At 35.0% G+C, this 19450-nt stretch overlaps 1 protein-coding gene across 2 annotated transcripts in view; it reads right to left on the reverse strand.

Annotated features, from left to right (window-relative positions):
• Nucleotides 1-18964, reverse strand: part of SNAP25 (synaptosome associated protein 25) — an 84615-nt gene extending 65651 nt beyond the window's left edge. The window contains exon 1 of one of the 2 annotated variants that reach the window (XM_051975920.1): nt 18773-18964. The gene's annotated coding sequence lies outside the window, so the exon portion shown is untranslated. The remainder of the gene's footprint in view (nt 1-18772) is intronic. The other variant, XM_051975919.1, reaches the window with a different exon arrangement.
• Nucleotides 18965-19450: the final 486 nt, after the last annotated feature.

The following is a 19450-nucleotide window of genomic DNA, read 5'->3' on the forward strand; positions in this document are numbered from 1 at the left end:
AAGGCTACTATTGTAACCTTTTATAAATACCCTTATTATAAGTTAAAGAAAGCTATTGCATTAGACCAACTAGACCTTTCTGATTCTCCAAGAGTTATGTAGCCATAATATCCTTCACCATGTTGGAGTATCTTTAGGAACCTATATTCTGACCCCATTGAACATCTGTTCCAGTAAAAAGAAGAATTAATTGGAAATCAAGTCATTTGGATTCCAGTCATACCTTTGCTAGTAGTAAGCTGAGTGACTTTAGACAGATCATTTAACTTCTTCATATTTCAGTTTTCTCATATCTAAAATGGCAGTCATTTCTGAACCTACTTTCTTTGTGAAAATGCAAATCATATTAGAAAAATCTTTTGAATCAAAGCACTGTATTCCATTGTACAGAAATGGAAATAGAAAAAAAATTTACGTAGGTTACCTCATAAAAACAAAGTCTCATTTGATATGTGACTTAACAGAACTCCAGAATCTTAAGGATGGAAGGGGTCTCTTAAATAATTTAAAAGTCTGCTAAGTGAAATGAGCAGAATCAGGAGATTATATACCTCAACGATACTGTATGAGGATGTATTCTGTTGGAAGTGGATTTCTTCGAAAAAGAGATCTAACTCAATTTCAATTGATCAAGGATGGACAGAAGCAGCTACGCCCAAAAAAAGAACACTGGGAAATGAATGTAAACTGCTTGCATTTTTGTTTTTCTTCCCAGGTTATTTATACTTTCTGAATCCAATTCTCCCTGTGCAATAAGAAAACTGTTCGGTTCTGCATACATATATTGTATCTAGGATATACTGTAACCTATTTAACATGTATAAAACTGCTTGCCATCTGGAGGAGGGGGTGGAGGGAAGGAGGGGAAAAATCGGAACAGACATGAGTGCAAGGGATAATGTTGTAAAAAATTATCCTGCCATGGGTTCTGTCAATAAAAAGTTATTTAAAAAAATAATTTAAAAGTCACATCTGAAAAGAACGCTTCTCTATAACTTCCATAAAAAAGTGATTGAGTTTAATAAGCTTCTTATCTAAAAAGTGCCTGGTTTTCCCACCCCAAAAACTTTCTTCTTATCAACTTCCAAAGAGTCATCCTCCAAAGAAAGGACCAGGTCTATTGTCATGTAGAACAAGCCATACCACATAGTTGTGACTGAGGCCTTTACTCTGGAGCAGAATTGCTGATGAAGAAAAAGAGGTTTTTTTTTGTGTTTTTTTTTTTTGACAAGGAAAAGGAAAATCTACTGGTATCCTCTTTATCTTTATAGAGAAAACTGAATTTCTGCTTTTATAATGGATAACATATCATATCCAGGAAACTAGGTTGAAAAAAATGAAATCTTATGGATACAAATGAATGATGAAGAAAACCAAGAAGAGATCATTACAAAGTGAAGCATGGAACATGAGACAAGAAGCATCTCTGGGATCATTTGAGCCAGCCTTCTCATTTGAAAAGAGAAAAAACTGAGAACCATGAATTTGAATACTAAGTCACAAAACACATTAGAAACAAATTGAAGTCTGAACCCAAGTCTCTTAACTCCCCAGATACTCTTGTTTCCCTCACACTATGTTACTTGGATCACAAGTCTCTTTAATAACCAAGGTGAGATTTGAATCCAGCTTTTGACTTTTAATCAATGGCCCCATTTTCTGATTCTTTCCTAGCTCTCTCTCAGGAAATCATCTGAGATCAGTGAGCCTTAACTGCCTTAGTCTCAAAAGTGGAATAAGTGAGGTCACATTAAAATTTTTTATACTAGGGCCAGCTGTTGCCACATTCTATTTAATGTTAACAGTGGCATCCCAGATGGAATCACCTGAGTTCTGACTCTATGGGGAGGTGGTGACTAAGAAGCTGCTCCCAGGAGAAGGGAGTTGGCTTGTTAGTCAACATCTGGCTATCAGACTGAAGACATAGTTTTAGCAGCAACAGCAACTGCTTTTTTGGAACAATTATCTTGTGATTTGTTTTGAAGCAAAATGGATTATTTTCTGGAAAGAAATCCAAACTTCAACCTGAATCTGATTAAGACCAAGTGTCAAGTCACACTGGACCCAGTCCTTCAGTTAGAAAGGACTAAGGAATGACAAGCAGGCTGATTTTTTAAAGGTCTGGAGAGTTTTACATGAACTGATACTAAGTGGAGTGAGTAGAACTAAGAGAACATTATATACGGCAACACAAGATTATGTGATGATCAAGAGTGATAGACCTGGCTGTTTTCAACAATGAGGTGATTCAGGGCAATTCCATTAGACTTGTGATGAAAAGAGCCATCTGCATCCAGAGGAAGGGCTCTGGGGACTGATTTTGGATCACAACATAATATTTTCATCTTTTTTATTGCTGTTTCCTTGCTTGTTTTCTTTTTCTCATGTTTTTTTACCCTTTTGATTTGATTTTTCTTATGCAACATGATGAATATAGAAATATGCTTAGAAGAACTGCATATATTTAATCTATATTGGATTTATATATAATATGCTATATAATATAATCTCAGACTCAAATCTCTAATGTTTCTCACTAAAAGAAAGAAATAAGGCATGTGGTAGAGATGAATTAGTCTTATGATAAGCTTCCTTACTTATTGGTAGAGACTCTGAGCTGATTAATGGGGGGGATTGAGGCATAACAGTAAAAAGTCTCACTTTTCTCATCATTCTAGTGATAACCTTTGATCCCTGCTGAAGGTAAAACTGATAAAACTTACTATGGCTGAGGCTGCTTTCCTTTTTAATCTTATCTGCCATAGTGCTTCTAAAATCTATGGTTATAAAAGGTAGAAGGAATTTGAAACCAAGGCCTGAAACTTCTATATTTTAGATTGATACGGTCATAAATTTGGAGCTACAAGAGTCATTACAGTTCATTAGAGATTTAATTGATCTCCCTGCTTCTAATATCTTCCTTCTTCAAACCATCTTCTACTAGTTTGGATCTAGGTGTGTCTTTCCTTGACTCAAGAAACTTCAATAGTTCCCTATTGCCTCTAAAATATAATACAAATTCTTCTTTTGGGCATTTAAAGTCTTTCACAATCTAGTTATAACAAATATTTCAATAATAATGGCACATTGCTGATGGTTCCTCGTGTACCTTACGTTTCCATCAAATTGGTTTTCTTGCCAGACAAAGTATTCTCTCTCCCACCACTTTACTTTTGCACAGGCTGTCTTATTTCTGGAATGCTCTTCCTCCTCAATTATTTGTCAAAGTATAGTTCAGGTGCTCCCTCCCAAATGAGGCTTTTTTCTGATTCTCCACCTGTTAGTATTCTCCTCCCTCACTAATACAAAGTTATTTTATACTTACTCTGAATATATGCTAAGTATACTTGCAATTGAATATATCCCCACCACAGAACATAAAATTTGCAGAAGTTTACATTCAATTTTCTTCTTTCTTTAGTTTATATTTCCAGAGCCTAGAATATAACAAGTACACAATTCTTTGTTGAGTTGAATCAAGTGGAATCTAGTCCAACTCTTTCATTTTACAAATTAGAGAATGAGGCTCTGAAATATGAAGAGATTTATTCAAGGTCAAACAATTGACAGAGGAATTAAGTGAGTTTTTCTGATTCAAAGTCTCATGTTGTTTCCACCACAGTTGAATCTTATGTACCTAATTCATATCTATGGTGCGACATCAAGCTCTGAGCCCAAATTTCTTTTAAGTAGAAAATAGACTGTTGAATTTATTTCATGAGAATGACAAGCAATCTAATGAATACAAGATGGCAGTCTAAAGAAGTTTAGGGGTCCAATAGGAGAGGCTAGGAGTCAAGATTGGGTTCTAAGCCCTAGAAATACAAACAAACAATAGAAAACTTCTGAGAGAAAACATTCCAAATGTCTGAATTAGAAATTTTACAAAAATTCTTTTTTTTAAATAACTTTTTATTTATAGAATCCATACCAGGGTAATTTTTTACAGCATTATCCCTTGCATCAAAAATTCTTTAGTTTAGAAAAGGAATCCAGTTTCCTCATCCATAATAGTAACTACACATACCTTACAGGGTGAGGATCAGATGAGATAACATATGAACAGCACTTTCAAACCTTAAAGACCTATAAAAATGCTAACTCTTAGAAGAAGAAATATGAATAGAACTGATGATTCCAGGGCCAGAACTCAATCAATGGTACAAGTTAGCTGTCTCTAACTCTTCAATCTCTCCAGGTCACAAAGGTATTAATACAGCACCTTTATAATAGTTTTTGTTCAAATCACTAAGAACTGTTCTCACAATGGACTAGTTTTTGCTCAGTGCTTTATAGCTACATTTCCTCCATCACTCTAACTCATTCAGGTTTTGTATCTTGAAGCTCAGTGTTACCAAAAAAAAAAAAAAAAAAAAAAGATGGGAGATCAGCAAACAAAGGCAGTTACAAGCTACTGAATTGTCCAACTTTCCTTTCTATATAAATTTAGCTTTTCCAGAACCTTAAAACACAAGATATGAATCAAACAAGAGGATATTATAATTTATTTTTCCTAATATAATAGATTTGGAGTTAAAAATCATCTTGATTCAAACAGATTTGTTCCTAACACAAACCTGACTAAAACAAGTCATTTCACATATCTCTATGACTCAGTTTCTTTTTTCATAAAATGTTCATATGAAGCAAAAACAAAGTATATAAAAATTCTGTTGTAAAATAGAATATGTATATATACACAAAATACATGCACACACAAAACTGATGATCTCATGCTTGGAGCTCAATTTACTATGCCACTTAACTGCCTCCAAGTCCCTAAATTTATATTTCTATACATATGCATACATATGTGTATATATACATATATACACACACACACACACACATACTGCTTCCCACATTAGAATATAACCCCCTTGAGGGCAGCAGCTATTTTTGTTTTTATCTGTATGTGTGTAATATATATATTATATATCTTTATATCTATATATCAGTATATATTAATCATTTAGCATTAGCATATGATAAATATTCAATAAATTTTGCTGATTATGTGTTTATTTTTATTTGATTATTTAAATCACAAACTACTTCTATTAAATATTTGATTTTGTATATATTATCATATGGATATAACCAAAACAAAGACTTCAATCCTATTTAAATATATTTTAGTTCCTCTACCAGATGAAAAAACAAAACAGGTTAACAAATTTTCAAATTATCATATGTTGTTCTTTCTTGAAAACGAGACTACAAGACCCATAATTCCTTTAAACAATCTTAAAATTGCAAATGAACATATGGCCTCTGCATAACCTATAAGAAGAATTCTAAGAAAAAAGTATGAATATCCACTATTGTAAATGGATTAACTATATTAGAATACTGTCATGGATTTTTCTGGATCTTTAGCTTATTCTTTTCCTCTAATTATTCATGTAAAATGAACTTTTCAACATCCAAGGATAATCTTATATCTATGTTTTATAAATAGTATACATATGTAGATAAAGAGATGGGTAGAGAGATACATAGATTAGATAGATAGATAGATAGATAGATAGATAGTACTTTCTATTTGAGGATATCAAATCAATTTTTGGCTTTTGTTTTTTGACATTTCTGCTTTCTTAGAAAAAACCTGCAATGTTGAAGTTTGTCCTTAGGACATTTTGAAATGAAAAGAAAAGAGAGGTTATAGTCTATATTTGAGCAATAATTAATCACTTTTTGATTAGCTTGACTCTTCTTGACTTTGTAATTGAATCATCTTGTTCTTTTAAAGGAAAAAAAAGATCTGATTGAGGTCCATTTTCAAAGGACCTTTTATCTGGTTCTGTGTGCTCTTGCCAATTCTAATCATAGAGTTTTAGCTGGAAGGCAAAAGTTGTCTTTATCAACCACTAGAGGCTCCTTTATCTGGCAAATGTGCTGCAAAAGATAGGTTGAGAATATCATTGTATCCCTTATGAAGTTTCAAATATAGTTACTAGCTCTGTGAGTAAACAATAAAGAATTCTGATCATATACACTGAATGACCTGAAAACTTTCTTGGAGTTAAGGATAGAGAGAGTGATAAAAAAAACAGATGTATGTTGAAATAAATGGGTTGTCATACAAAGACTTTTGTTCACATTACCAACATTCTTGAACATTTTTTTTTCTAAAGGGCTCCAGGAATTTTTTTTTAAATGTTCTATTCAGCATCTCTAGCATTTTTTAATTTAACTTAGGTGGCTGAACAAAATAAAAAATAAATGGTTAGACACAGAGCAAACAAATTGCTGTTTGACTATAACCATGATCTAGAATGAGCTACTTCTATTAATAGATAGAGATAGAAGAGCATATAGCAATTATCTAATCAAACAACCTTATTATAAGGTCTTGAAAGTGATTTCTTTGATTGGCAGGGCCAGTATTTAAGTCCAGGACTTTTGTCTCCAAATCTAATGTGTTTTCTAGCATACCCCACCACACTTATTTTCATTACAACTTCTATTCCTTGATAATCAATTATATAAAAGTTGAGTCTAACTCTTGCTTACTCAATTCTTGAAAGTATGTTTCTTCATATTTATTAACCAAAATTCATATATGCACATGACTTGCCTTTATATCTCTACAGCCTGTTGAGCTCAGTTGCAAAGAGGATTTCCAGAGATGATCTGTGTTCTAACAAAATTCCAATGCCAAAAGATAAAACATTCAGTTGGATCCTGGAACACCCAAATTTTTCTCAAAGATTAATTTTTTAGATCTCATTTGATTCTGATCCTATTTTAAGGAGCAATTCCTATTTTTCAGCTCATTTTCACAATTAGGTCCCTACTAGTGACTTTTTAGCAGCAAACACAATTCCTCTTTGCCTCCCTATTCCCTAAAACAAAACCTCCACATCCTACCTAACCTACTTCTTTGGCTAGCTTTGCCAGGATGATATTTCAGCTTTTTTAACTTTAATTCCTTGCTTACTTAGCCCACCTTTGACCTGCACAGAAAAAAAAAAAACTTGGTGGTGATATGAAGGCCACAAAAAGGGAAAGGTATTGGTCCCACTAAAGCCATTTCCCTTTAGCCCTATCAGATTTGCCACCATATTGGATTTGAAAAGGATGCTGTTTATAAAGCCTAAGCAATTTTTCAAAGCATATAATTGTAGTGAAAATTTTGCAAATGAAGTGAAATAGAAAAATGTGATGATCTTTAAGAAGACAAAACTACTAATAAAAATTAAATTGATTTTCATTTCTAAGACTAAAATGAGAACAAAGATTTCTATGTTTAAAAATTCAGTGTAATAAGTATATAATAAGCATCCACTATATATATAAGGATCTGTCCTAAATACTGGGAATAAAAAACAAAATAATTCCTGTCTTCAAATAGCTTGCATTCTACACTGAACCAAAGCCTTTCTATGATACCCCATGAATAAGGCATAACCACATCACGATTTCTAAAATTGGTTTCAGAACTTTTCTGGACACAACACTGACCCAGACAAATAACTTATGATCTCACTACTTATTAGCCTAATTTGCAAAGGCCAAGAAGTTTCATTTATTATCTTACTTGGCCTAGGCAAACCAAAATATATGGAAAAAATTAATAGATAATTATTATCCAGGCATTGCTGCAAAACATTTGTCCGCCATTAGTGTTTATCTAGACTTAAGCACTTCATCTCTTCCAAGGATTGCTCTACCTGAAGTTTTTATCTGGCAACATATCTTAAGGAAACATTGACCCAGAAGTTGCAACATCTTCTAGGAATTCTTGGCTCCTATAGCTTCTTGGATTTTTTCCATCAAACTCTTAATTAGTTTATGGAATGGAAATTTCTTCTCATTCTAGAATCAATGAATTCTTCCAAAATGAGTAAAGAATAGATGACCATAAAGGGTCATTGAACTGTGGAAGGTGCCTTCCATGAACCTGGTTTGAGGGCTTTTAAAAATTGTTTCAAGAAAAGTAGAATTGCTCATCATGAATGAATTCTCTTTTTCCTCTTGAAATAGAAATAGTGAGTATATAGACTTTGTATAAGATAAATGCTTAGTCTCTTTTAGGAGAGCATAGATACAAAGATTCATTTGGTCATTAATCCTATTTGAGGATTAAAAAAATACTGGAGACTTAGTGGATGACTTAAAGAATGGGAAGATTTAGGCAACTAAGACTACTCAATATGTATTTTTGTTATTTCCGTCAGCCATCTTATATAATTGCCAAATGTTGTCTAGGATTGATAATGGATTCGTTGGTTTGAGAGGCCATACTCTAGGAAAATGGGTCATCCAAGAAAATACAGGACTGCTACTCTGGAGTCGATGAAAACATAAGAAAGAGATATGGCCGAACTACTCAATTCTTGTTCCTTTCATTCCTGTCAAGACAAATGTTCTTTTTATTGGAAAGCATATAACAAAAATGACTGAAAGGGAATTGAAATGCAAGATAAGTAGGGGATAATAAGAAAGAACCTTCACTTCAGGTTCTTTCTTATTATCCCCTACTATGTCTTCACTTCAGACATATTTAGGTCACTTGTACCAGATAAACTGGACTAGATTATTGTGTATATGAGTGGTAAAGAGACTAATGCAAGCTAATTGTGGAGATAGAAACAATAGGGTTTGATTACTGGTTGGATATGTGAGCTAAATAAGAATAAGGAAATGAAGGTAACTCTGGGGTTGAATCTTAATGACTAAGAGGATAGTGCCCTTGACAGAAATAGGCTGTACTTGTAAGCAAGTTTTGGGGGAAAGAAAATTAGTTCTATTTTAGACATATTGAGTTTGAACTGTTTATGAAGCATGTAGTTTGAACCATCCACCAGGCAGCTGGTTTTGTGGGGTTAGAGATCAGGAAGGAAATTAATGCTGGATATCCAGATCTGGGAGTCATATTCATAGAGAAGATAATTATACCCATGATAACTGATGAAATCACCAAGTAAGAATTTAGAAAGAGCAGAAAAAAGGGCTAAGAGCCTCAAGACACATCTCCAGCAAAGGGATATAATATGATGATGATCAAGCAAAAGAGAAAGAAAGGAATAAGCATTTATATGGTACCTACTATGTGCCAGGCAATGGGCCAAGCACTTTTTACACTTTTTACAATTATTACCTCAACTGATTCTTACAACAACCCTTCTAAGTAAGTACTATTTTTATCCTCATCTTACAGTTGAGAAAGCTAAAGCAAACAGACTTAAATGACTTTCCTAGGGACACACAGATAGACTAGATTTGAACTTTGATTCCAGGCCCAGAACCCAATCTATTGTACCACCTTGTTGTTCAGTCATTGTTTCAATTGTTTCTAACTCTTAGTGACCCTATTTGGGGTTTTCTTGGCAAAGATATTGTAGTGATATGTCATTTCTTCCCCAATCTCATTTTATAAATGAGGAACTAAAGAAAATAAGTTAAAAAGTGTCTGAGACTTAATTTGTATTCAAGTCTTCCTGATTCCAGGCCCAGCACTCTAGTCAATGTTCCAGTTAGTTGCTCTCCCACCCCATGCCACCTAGTTACCTCTAAAGGGAGAGAAAAGAGCAAAGAGGTATAGTGTTTTAAAAAAAATTAGAAAGGAGAGCTTTCAAGAGGAAAGGATGGCCAATGATATCAAAATTCAGTAGATGGATCAAAATTGTTCTGCTTGAGAGGTTAAAACTTCAGAGATGCACACTGTCTTCAAATGAGGAAAAAAGTCTTAACAGTTAGAGCTATCTCAAAGTAGAAGGAATTGCCTTGGAAAGTAGTACTCCCCCTTACTTCAGACAATTGTTAGACAAACAAACATTTATTGGGAAGTTTGTAGGGAGGTTTCTTGTCTTTGTACAGATTAGACTAGAGAGTTCACGTGCTCCTTTCTGATTCTGGGGTTCTCCAATTCTGCTTAGAGAATTCTTAGGAGAATCATGGAATTCAGAGATAAAAGAAATCTTAGATTATAGCCAGCTCAACCTCTTCATCTTCAAAATGAACAAATTGAGCCTTCATGAAGGGAGAGGACTTGCTGAAGGTCATACCAACTTAATGGATTCCTAATTCTTGTGACGTATGAAAAAAAAAGTCCAGCAGAGAGTCTACTTAGATGAGTTGCATTCTGGAATTCATTTAACTGAACCACTCCCCAGTTTTCATTTGATTTCTATGAAAATTGAATAAATATGTATAAGGATAATATTATATGTATAAATAGTTCCCTGAAAGCTTTGTTGATGGACGCTGCTGGTGTTGATGACTTAGTAACATCTAGTACTCCAATCTAAATATCTTAATTAAATAGGCAAGCCATTTTCAGAGATTTTAGCCAATATCTTCTCTTTTAAGAAGCTTTTCTCAAAATTAGAATGTGATAAAGTAATATTTTACTTCTCCCTTAATAGGCATTCAGTATATGTATTTTTGGACGGGCTAATAAAAGAAAATTTTATCTTGGATTTAAAAAAAAATAAGTCCATTAAGCATTTTTCTACCTACCTTGCCATACATTTATTTTGTTAGTATATATTATATTAGAAGCTTCTATTCCCAAAAACCAAAGCCAGCTTTGAGATCATATCTGATGTCAAAAGATATCCAGAAAAAAAGGTCCCCCAGGCAGAATTGCTAGAGTTAAGAAAGTCCCCAGCCCTAAGACTGTAATTCCCAAGGGCGTCATTTTACTAGGGGCTTGCCTTACCTTCATGTTCTAGTTTTATACCCCTTGTACTCCTCTCCTATCTGGTACTTATGAGGCCAATACTTTTTTAAATTTAAGTGTAAGACTTTACTTTTACATTAACATCCTTGTTAAATGTCATCTTATTAATCTTATTAGAATTAAGTAATTATTTTGATTTGCATATATATTTTAAAATGTCAATTCTGGCTCTCAGAATTATGATGGAATATGATGGAGTTCTGTAGCCATTTCGACAGACTACAAGATACTAAAATTGTCATTCTGTTTTTTCATTACAGGATTGTAATAATTTTCACTGTTTTTTCCTCCTTTGCCCTCTGTTTATCTAAGGAGAAGTCACATGACGGCTCACATAAACGGACCAATCTTAAATTCACGATTCATTTTCCTGCCAGTAGAGGAATTTTTGGATGTGCAATTTATCAGTCATTAAACTTTGAAGGTACTACTTCACACAAGGGTAATAGATCAACATGAAGAAGAGAGAGCTGCAATTTGGCTAGAGACTATTAATGGAACAAATGCTGTCTGATGTGCAGTGTTCCCTTGGAAGGCAGCCCTGAGACTGTCACAGAAGCTTCACTGATAGATCTGCAAAACAAGATTGCCACAGGATGGCAGAGATGAATATGCCGACCCAAGAATGGCAAATGGGACTTTCTTTTTTTTGTTTGCTGTGAGCAATATGGGACACAAGCCACAATTTCACACAGGATTTGATCTTTTAAATCTGTGAATATAATTGCTTGGATATAGGTGATGTTGGGAGAGGGGATAATGGGGAAGGTGGAAAATAGTCATTTTGTGGAAACTGTCAGCTTAAATGAAAAATAATGGCACACCTGCATCAAAGAGTTGAAGCACAGGGGCCTGCAGTCACTGGTGAGTCAGCAGAAAAGCTATGAATTGCTGTCTATGACACCATAAGTAGTTATTTGGTTAGTATCATGTGATTAGGTTCTATAAGAAAAGAGGCAGAATATTAACAAATTGCTAAATGTGAAATATTTGATGAATTACTTGATCCTCTCTTTTTTTTGCCTGAAGTTAGTTTTTGGTTACAGGAGAAACCAAAAGATTTTTCCCTGATCAAAGAATAAAGTATCAATCAAAGATAGCTACCTCTTATTATACCCACAGCAGGTGACACAATTCATATCCAGAGTCCCATAGGAAGTGTTTTCAGGAATTTAAATGCAAATATGAATTCTCAAAGGGAATTTCAGTGCCTCCATTGCAGGGAATAGTTTTGCTCCTGTAATCACAATGGCAAGGTCATCATAAAAAAATGCATTGAGATATTTCCCCATTAAACACTAGGCTTTACCTCAGCTGCTGTTGAAATCTATGGTATATTTTTGTTACAGGACAAAACACATTTTTTTTTGGACTATGGACTCAATAAATAATATACTCTGTAACTTTATATAATGGTTGCTCCTTCTTCCTTATCTGTTTCTAAAAAGACTGTCAGGATATTTTAAATGTAACTGGTTGTAGACGCAGAAATCTGAAAAACTAGAGATCTCTGTCCTTTTCTCCTTGGCCAAGTTCCCTAAGGCTGCTTTGCAATATTAGTTCATCTCTGATCCTGATTTCATAAGTTTTTGAGAAAGGTTACAATATTATACCAATCAGGCCACCTGAAAATATTAATACTTAAGTGAAAAAGATATAGATTCATTCATTCACTTATCATGCATTTAATAACTGCTCTTGTTTTCTAACCTTAGGCTTCTATTTGAGAATTATTGCCACATCAATTACTAAAATATAACTGAAAAAGTGACTTGAAGTCTTGGTACCACTGGATTTGGAGACAGTCATAGTGGGAGGCATTCTATTTCATAAAATGGAAAATAGCCTTGATATTCAGTCCAATTTTCTTATGTTACAAATGAGAAAACTGAAGCCTAGAGAATTAAAGTGCAATGATCCAAAGTCAGACAGATTATTTGTGGCAGAAACAGGATTATAACTGACATCTCCTGAATCTCAGTCTTGTCTTCTTTCCATTCTACTATATTGCTTTCTATCTCCCTAACTTGTTGAATAACACTGTACAAATCACAAATGTACTCTCTGTACTAGCTATGTGCTCTAAAAATAGGGAATAATATGATTTTCATCTGAACTTCCCTAATGGAGGAGTATTATGATGTTATTCTTTTGAACTCATAAAACATCTATAATACTCATTAATCATGTAGTTAATCATTTAGTATCTTGTATAATATCTTTATTAGGTAAAGAGATTCAAGTGTCATATATAAATGATAATGTAGAAATATAAGAAATATAAAGGTTACATATTTACATCAATTAAGGACAGTGGAAATCAGAGGGCCATAGAGGAAAATTGATTAGCTTGACCTCACAGGTATTAAGTAGCAGAGCTAGATGTGAATTCAAGTCATTTGACTCCAAATCCGGTGATAGTTCTATGATATCACACTGCCATCATATTATTGGTTTTTTTTTTGGGGGGGGGAGTCAGTTGTAGCTATTTGAAGAACCTTTTGGAGGGAAGATTATTATGCGATAATATTAGCTCTCTAGAAATGTTCTGCAAATGATAATCTTTCACTCCTAGAATAAGGATCATTTTTCTTGTATCTCCTTTAGTTTAGTTCATTTAGTCATTAAGGCATGATTTCTTGAAGAAAATGATGATGAATCTTCCCCTTCTTCTTATTTATTACTCAGGATCTCCACTAGATTCCATGTACCACAATCAAGAGTACTCTGATAATCTTGTTCATCTATGTATGAATAGGCAGAAATTGTTCTACACCAATTCCCTAGTTTGGAGTTCACAGCATGATCCTATGTATTGGTCTCTCCTGCCAGATGTTTCTTTTTAGAATGGATAAGAAATCTCCCTAAAGACTCTATTCCTCTAGCTCCTCCTTTTCCAAGTAGCACTGACATTTATCTTGATGACTGTCATCTTTTCCTATATGCCATCCTGACATCTATTTTACATCTGCAGTGCTGCTGGTGTGCAGTTTGTTTTAAGTGAGGTTGTTATAGTCTTAGTCACATGACTATACCCTAAGCAAAACAGCTGGATATTTGGGAAGGTTGCCAAGAAACACAGCAAGATAAAGAAGTGGAAATGGGAAAAGAAGAATGGTATATTGGTCAGCCTTTTTTTTTTTCCCCATCTCAAATACTATAGAATCTTTATCCTCTGCCACGTGGGCTATAATGGTTTTGTGTGTGTGTGTGCGTGTTGCTCTAAAATGAGCAGTGAATGGATGTTTTTTTTTCCCCTTTAATTCAGCTGTCCAGAGTACTTAGCTATCTGACCATGTACTCAAGAAATGCACAAAGGTATGGGGGAATATTCTAGGGAGTACTAATTATGCAAGAATTCAGGAGAAATCTGGTGATTTCCCATCAGAGTTCTGCCTTTTTGAAAAGTATTAGACTTAAATAATTCACATTTCTTGTTAATGGAAAATTGAAACTTACGATCAATATCTAGAATGAGCTTCTTTCCACACACCCCCTCTCTTTCTGTGTGTGTGTGTGTGTGTGTGTGTGTGTGTGTGTGTTCTGGTGTGACCTTGAATACTGTCTTAGGTAGAAAATGATAAGTTTGCTTCCTCTCCTTGGATACATCCTTTCTCATATTGATGCTTCAAGTTGTAATCAATTTAAATTTAAATCAATTTGTTGCTTTCTACTGCTAGAAAGGGGCAAATTTATTCTTAAGTCAATGGTTTCTAGATAGTCTCACTTTTCTAGATGTCACCTGCTCAAAAATCTTCTTTGGCTCCCCATTGCTTTATAGGATAACATTCAAACTATTTAATCTACCATTCAAAACTTCCCACAATTTCATCATAACCTATGTATAATAATTCTTCCAATTCTCAATTACTTATACTTGACCTTTCTAGTCATATTTTCTCCTATTTCCCTCCACTGAGAGACAGTGTGACACTGAGAGACAGTGTCATTTAGAAAGAGCACTAGAATAGAAGTCAGGAAAAAAAAACAAGGGTTTAAACACAATCTCAAAATCCAACTGGTTGTATAATTATGAGTAATATAGTTTTTCTGTATTCCTCATTTACAAAATGGATGACACTTATAACTTTAGTATTTACCTCACATAGTTTTGTAAAGGACCAAAATAGTTAATACATGCAAAGTGCTTTGTAAACCATGAAGTACTATGTAAGTTATGGTAACTTATCATAAGCCCTAAAATCCAGATAAACCAGTCTACTTACTGTCCCCCAATATGCCACAGGCTTTGCTATCTCCATATCTTTCCTCAATTTATCTTTCTTGTGTGCTTCCTGCCCTGACATATTTTCCCTATTTATTTATTCAAATCACAATCATTGTTCAAATCCCAATTTAATTCTTTCTTCATTTATAAAGCCTTTTATTTTCTGATCTTGTAGAATTGTCAGCCTCATTTATTTGAAATTTAATTATATAACATCTTTGTCATTTTTTATATTAGTGTCTTTTGTCATTTAACTTTTTTCTTTATCATTTAATTTTAGATGACACATGCCTAGAGGGTAAGAATCATATTTTGTACCACTTTAAATTTCCTACAATGCTTAGAAGAGTGCTCTGTAAATAGTTGTTTTTCTATAAATATTAAATGAAATTAGATCATAGTGTATGGAAGGGCAATAAAACAAGCTTGCCCATGATTCAAACTGAAAAACATTTTCTTATCTTTATAAAATTGAAAATAACTTTCCATAACTTAAAAAATAAGATTTCTTCAACTTGTATAATCTGAACAATAAATTTAACTCTTTCCTCCCACTCGTTATTTTGCTATTTTTAATCATCACATTTATTTGAAGACTGACACCCAGTTTTTAACATTACAAAACTCTATGTTGGATGTGAATAAACTGAGCCAGCAGGGCCCTGCAACTTTAGATTTAAGATAATCAACATTCAAGACCATTCTAATGGCACTAGAAATTTTCATGAATTTCCTGTTATAAAACATGATATACTTTTTTGTTTAAGCAAAATAAAAATAGTAATTTGCGTTTCTTAGAGAAATTTGGACTTGGGGGTTTAATTAAATTTGCACATTGCTTTATGAGCCAAACTTTAAGACATTAATGTAGACATTCTTAATGAGCCTGCTTAATAAGTAGATACCCTAAGAACTATATAATCTTTTCTATGCTTGTCCTTGAACATATTTGCATGTGTTTCACTTGACCTGACTGTCCAGGCTTCAAAAATTATAATTTTTAGGAATGCTTTTGCTAAAGCCTCTGAACAAGTAGATGCTAAATTCATGATCTAGTTATTTTTCTAATTATTCAGGAAGATATTATGCAATTCTCCCTAAAATCAAACACTTCTCTCCTTCTCCCTAGCCTTTTGCACCCTCTCACCCACTAGCTTCACTGCAGATCCCCCTCCCCCTCACGCCTCCACTAGTAGGGAACAAAAACAGCAGTAATTGCTAATGCCCAAGCACGTAAATCTGGCAGCTCTGGTGATTTTCATTTGACGCAACTACGCAGAGGACTGTCTGGACGTGCAGCAGAGTAGCATTCCTATGAAGTCAAGGCATATTTTTAAAGATTCCTGCTCATCTTCCTCCTGTTCTTCCCTTATCACAAACATGGTTACTTATTTTGCATAAAGGCTGTAAAGTTATTTTAAAATAGTTACATGTTTTTGGATAAAATAATAACCAAGTAATTTTACACCAAAATGCACATATGGCATGCACGCACGCGCGCACACACACACACATACACACACACACACACACACACACACACACACACACACACACACGACTAAAAGGAAAAGACCCAGGGAAAAGGGTAAGTGTTTCCTCCCATTTTAACAAGCATGACATATAAACTGTCAGACTGTTATGGTTGTTTGATAAACATATTTTCATCTTATTTTGAGAACTTAGGGGATACTAATGGCAGGATTTCTGTTCACACATCAGATATATGCTTAGGTATAATGTTCTGTGTTTTCACTGATATTCGTCAAAAAAAAACTACTAAATTTGTGGTTTTGATCATTTCACATCAGAAATCTATGATGACTTTTCTGAATGACTCCAAATGGTTAGGTTATCTCATCCAATGAGATGTTTGGTCATCATTACAATCTCAGCAGAATTCTGCAATGCCATAACAAATTGCAGCAGATTTTTAGGATGGTGTCCAGTTTCAATAGAATCACTAAGGGTTTCCACTAAAGTCATAATGAAAACCCCATTAGCATCTTGTGAGAAATATTTCACACTGTCTCTTCTGTCAAAACTAGAAGCTCATTGTTTAATAAGCTATCAGCCTAAAATAGGAATTGGCACATTCTTGCAGAAATGCTTATGTTTGCTTTGTGATCTATTTACAAAGTTAAAGGAATGAATTCCATATACACTCTTCCCGTAACCTGAAAAACTTCAGGAATATATTTTAAAGTTGTGTGGTATGTGTGTGTGTATGTGTGTGTTTGTGTGTGCGTGTGGGTGCCTATGAGACAGAGAAAGACAGACAGAGACAGAGGGGAAGGGAGGAAAGGAGAGAGAGCGAGAGAGAGAGGAGACACACAGAGAGGGGGACAGAAAGAGGGACAGAAGGACAGAGGGACAGAGGAAGAAATGGGAGGGAGACTGGAAGATAGTGGCTCACTTCTGAGAGGAAGAGAGTATCAAAGGAAAAGGGAGCATTCAATTTTAAAGTTGATTCTACTTTATTGATAATATATTTTAATTAATCTCTTTCTCTTCCTCTCTCTCCCCCCCACTATCTCTCCTTCTTCTCCTATCACCCTCCCCCACCCCCACCTCCATATACATAACATATTCCTACATATAGCACACACACATGTGTTCAGATTTATAATCTCTTAAAATAGGATCCAAATGACACCAAATGAACATGTATTTTCCAGTTGCTAAAAAAAAAAAATGACAATAATCTACACACAGCAATATACCATAGTATACCATAGCTCTATACATCTTCTAGCTATTTAAAAGACCTTATTACCTGGTTTTTTAATTCTATAAGGGGAGGGAGTAGGTCATTAAAAATTATTACCACGAGTAAATTAATCTTTAATAAAATTTTTTTTAAAAAGGATAGATACTATGGTCAGTAGGGAGAACTGTCAAAAAGTAGCTCCTGTCGAGAGGATTTTATCTCTTATACCTCTTTTTAAGGGTATTTTAAAGGCTTTTCAAGAAACCTGTAGTTCTTTCTAAGACTGGTATTTAAGGCAAGGGCTTAAGTGAATCCATGTCTCAAACAAGACACAATCATTCTGCACCAGGTAGATAGATGCAGCAGCAAGCCAGCAGTCTGGGTTACTGTCCCTGGTGCTGAAAGGTCGACTGCATCAGACGCAGTCTCTCAGCGTCACTCTCCATGGTCCTGTGCCATGGGTGCTCCGCAGAACCCATAGAAAGACCATTCTTGACTTCCCGGGACCGAAAAAAAAAATCTACCCAGAACGACCCCAAATCCGCACTACCTTGCAGTTTACGCAAAGCAGGCAGCATAAATCAAACTCCCCGGGCATGGAGCTGTTGCTGCAGCAGCTGCTTCTCCTCCATCTGGGTGGGAACTCTCCTCTCCCTCCTCTCTCCCTTCTTTCCCCAGTCCCCACCACGCACCTTATCTCCTCCTTAATAATGTATAGAAAGAAGAACGCATCATCTTCAAATGTAGTGATCACAATAACCTTATAATGATTACTTTCTGTAAAGAAAAATTGCACAGCAAAAGAACAGAAAAAAGAATAAAGAGTGCCTGTCCCAATAACATTTTTAAAAGAATAAGTCTCTTCTGGATGTTTTTTTTTTCCTCACCTGGGTCTATCTGCAGTTCACCCCCCCCCCCACACACACACACACAACACTTCTTCATCGTCCTGCTCACCAAGAAGCTACTTTAGAAGTCAATACGTGTACAGAGAGAAGATAGATATACTTATATAATGCCTCAGCCTATATACATAAATACTTGTATTTGCACAAACCCATTTTATATACATAGCAACCTTCATCCGTATCCTTTCTGTTGGTGTAGGCAGACAGACACATAGTTGAGGGAGAAGGTAGCTTACCTTGGCTTCTGCAGAGAGGGCTTCAAGGGACAGTGTTGTCGGAGCCTAAGCAAGTTTCGAGTTTGTAGGCGATCTCTGAAGAGGCTGCTGCTGCCGCTGCAGGGAGGGAAGGACGGAACGGTTTGCTCCTGACCTCCCCGAGGTTTCTTCTTGAATGCAATGGGAGCTCTGCCCTCATCAAAGATGGCCGTCCTTTTTGACGTCAGCAGCTTTTAATAGACCTCTCATCAAGGGGAGGGGAGAAGGAGGAAGTGAGCTGAGGGAGGGAGAAAAAAGGAGGGGGAGGAGCTGGGAGATGCTGATAGCTTGACTCAGCTGCCTACTGCACCTTGCTGCAATCCTTTGTAATTTTAATCTCTTGGAAATAAGTGAATAACTGAACGAAGATGATTCTCGTAATTCAATTATACCATCCTGATGGCGAGGAAATAACGGGCCTGTGAGGGCAATTTTTTGTCTGTCTCGTTGTGTTTTTTTTTTTTTTTTTCTTTCCCTAAATTGAAGCTTTGGTTGAGTCACAGAGGGGGAAGGGTTCGAAGAAGAAGGATAATGCAGCAGCGATTTGTTTTCGCCAAAGGGGAGGGTCTGAAGGGGCATCCCTCTGAAGTCTCTCTTGCTCCATATATGGCTAGTCTACGTGGGCTGCTATTTTTATGTGTGATTTCTTCTTTCTCTTTA

The sequence above is a fragment of the Antechinus flavipes genome, chromosome 2 (genome assembly GCF_016432865.1).
Source record: "Antechinus flavipes isolate AdamAnt ecotype Samford, QLD, Australia chromosome 2, AdamAnt_v2, whole genome shotgun sequence".
Lineage (NCBI taxonomy): Eukaryota > Metazoa > Chordata > Mammalia > Dasyuromorphia > Dasyuridae > Antechinus > Antechinus flavipes.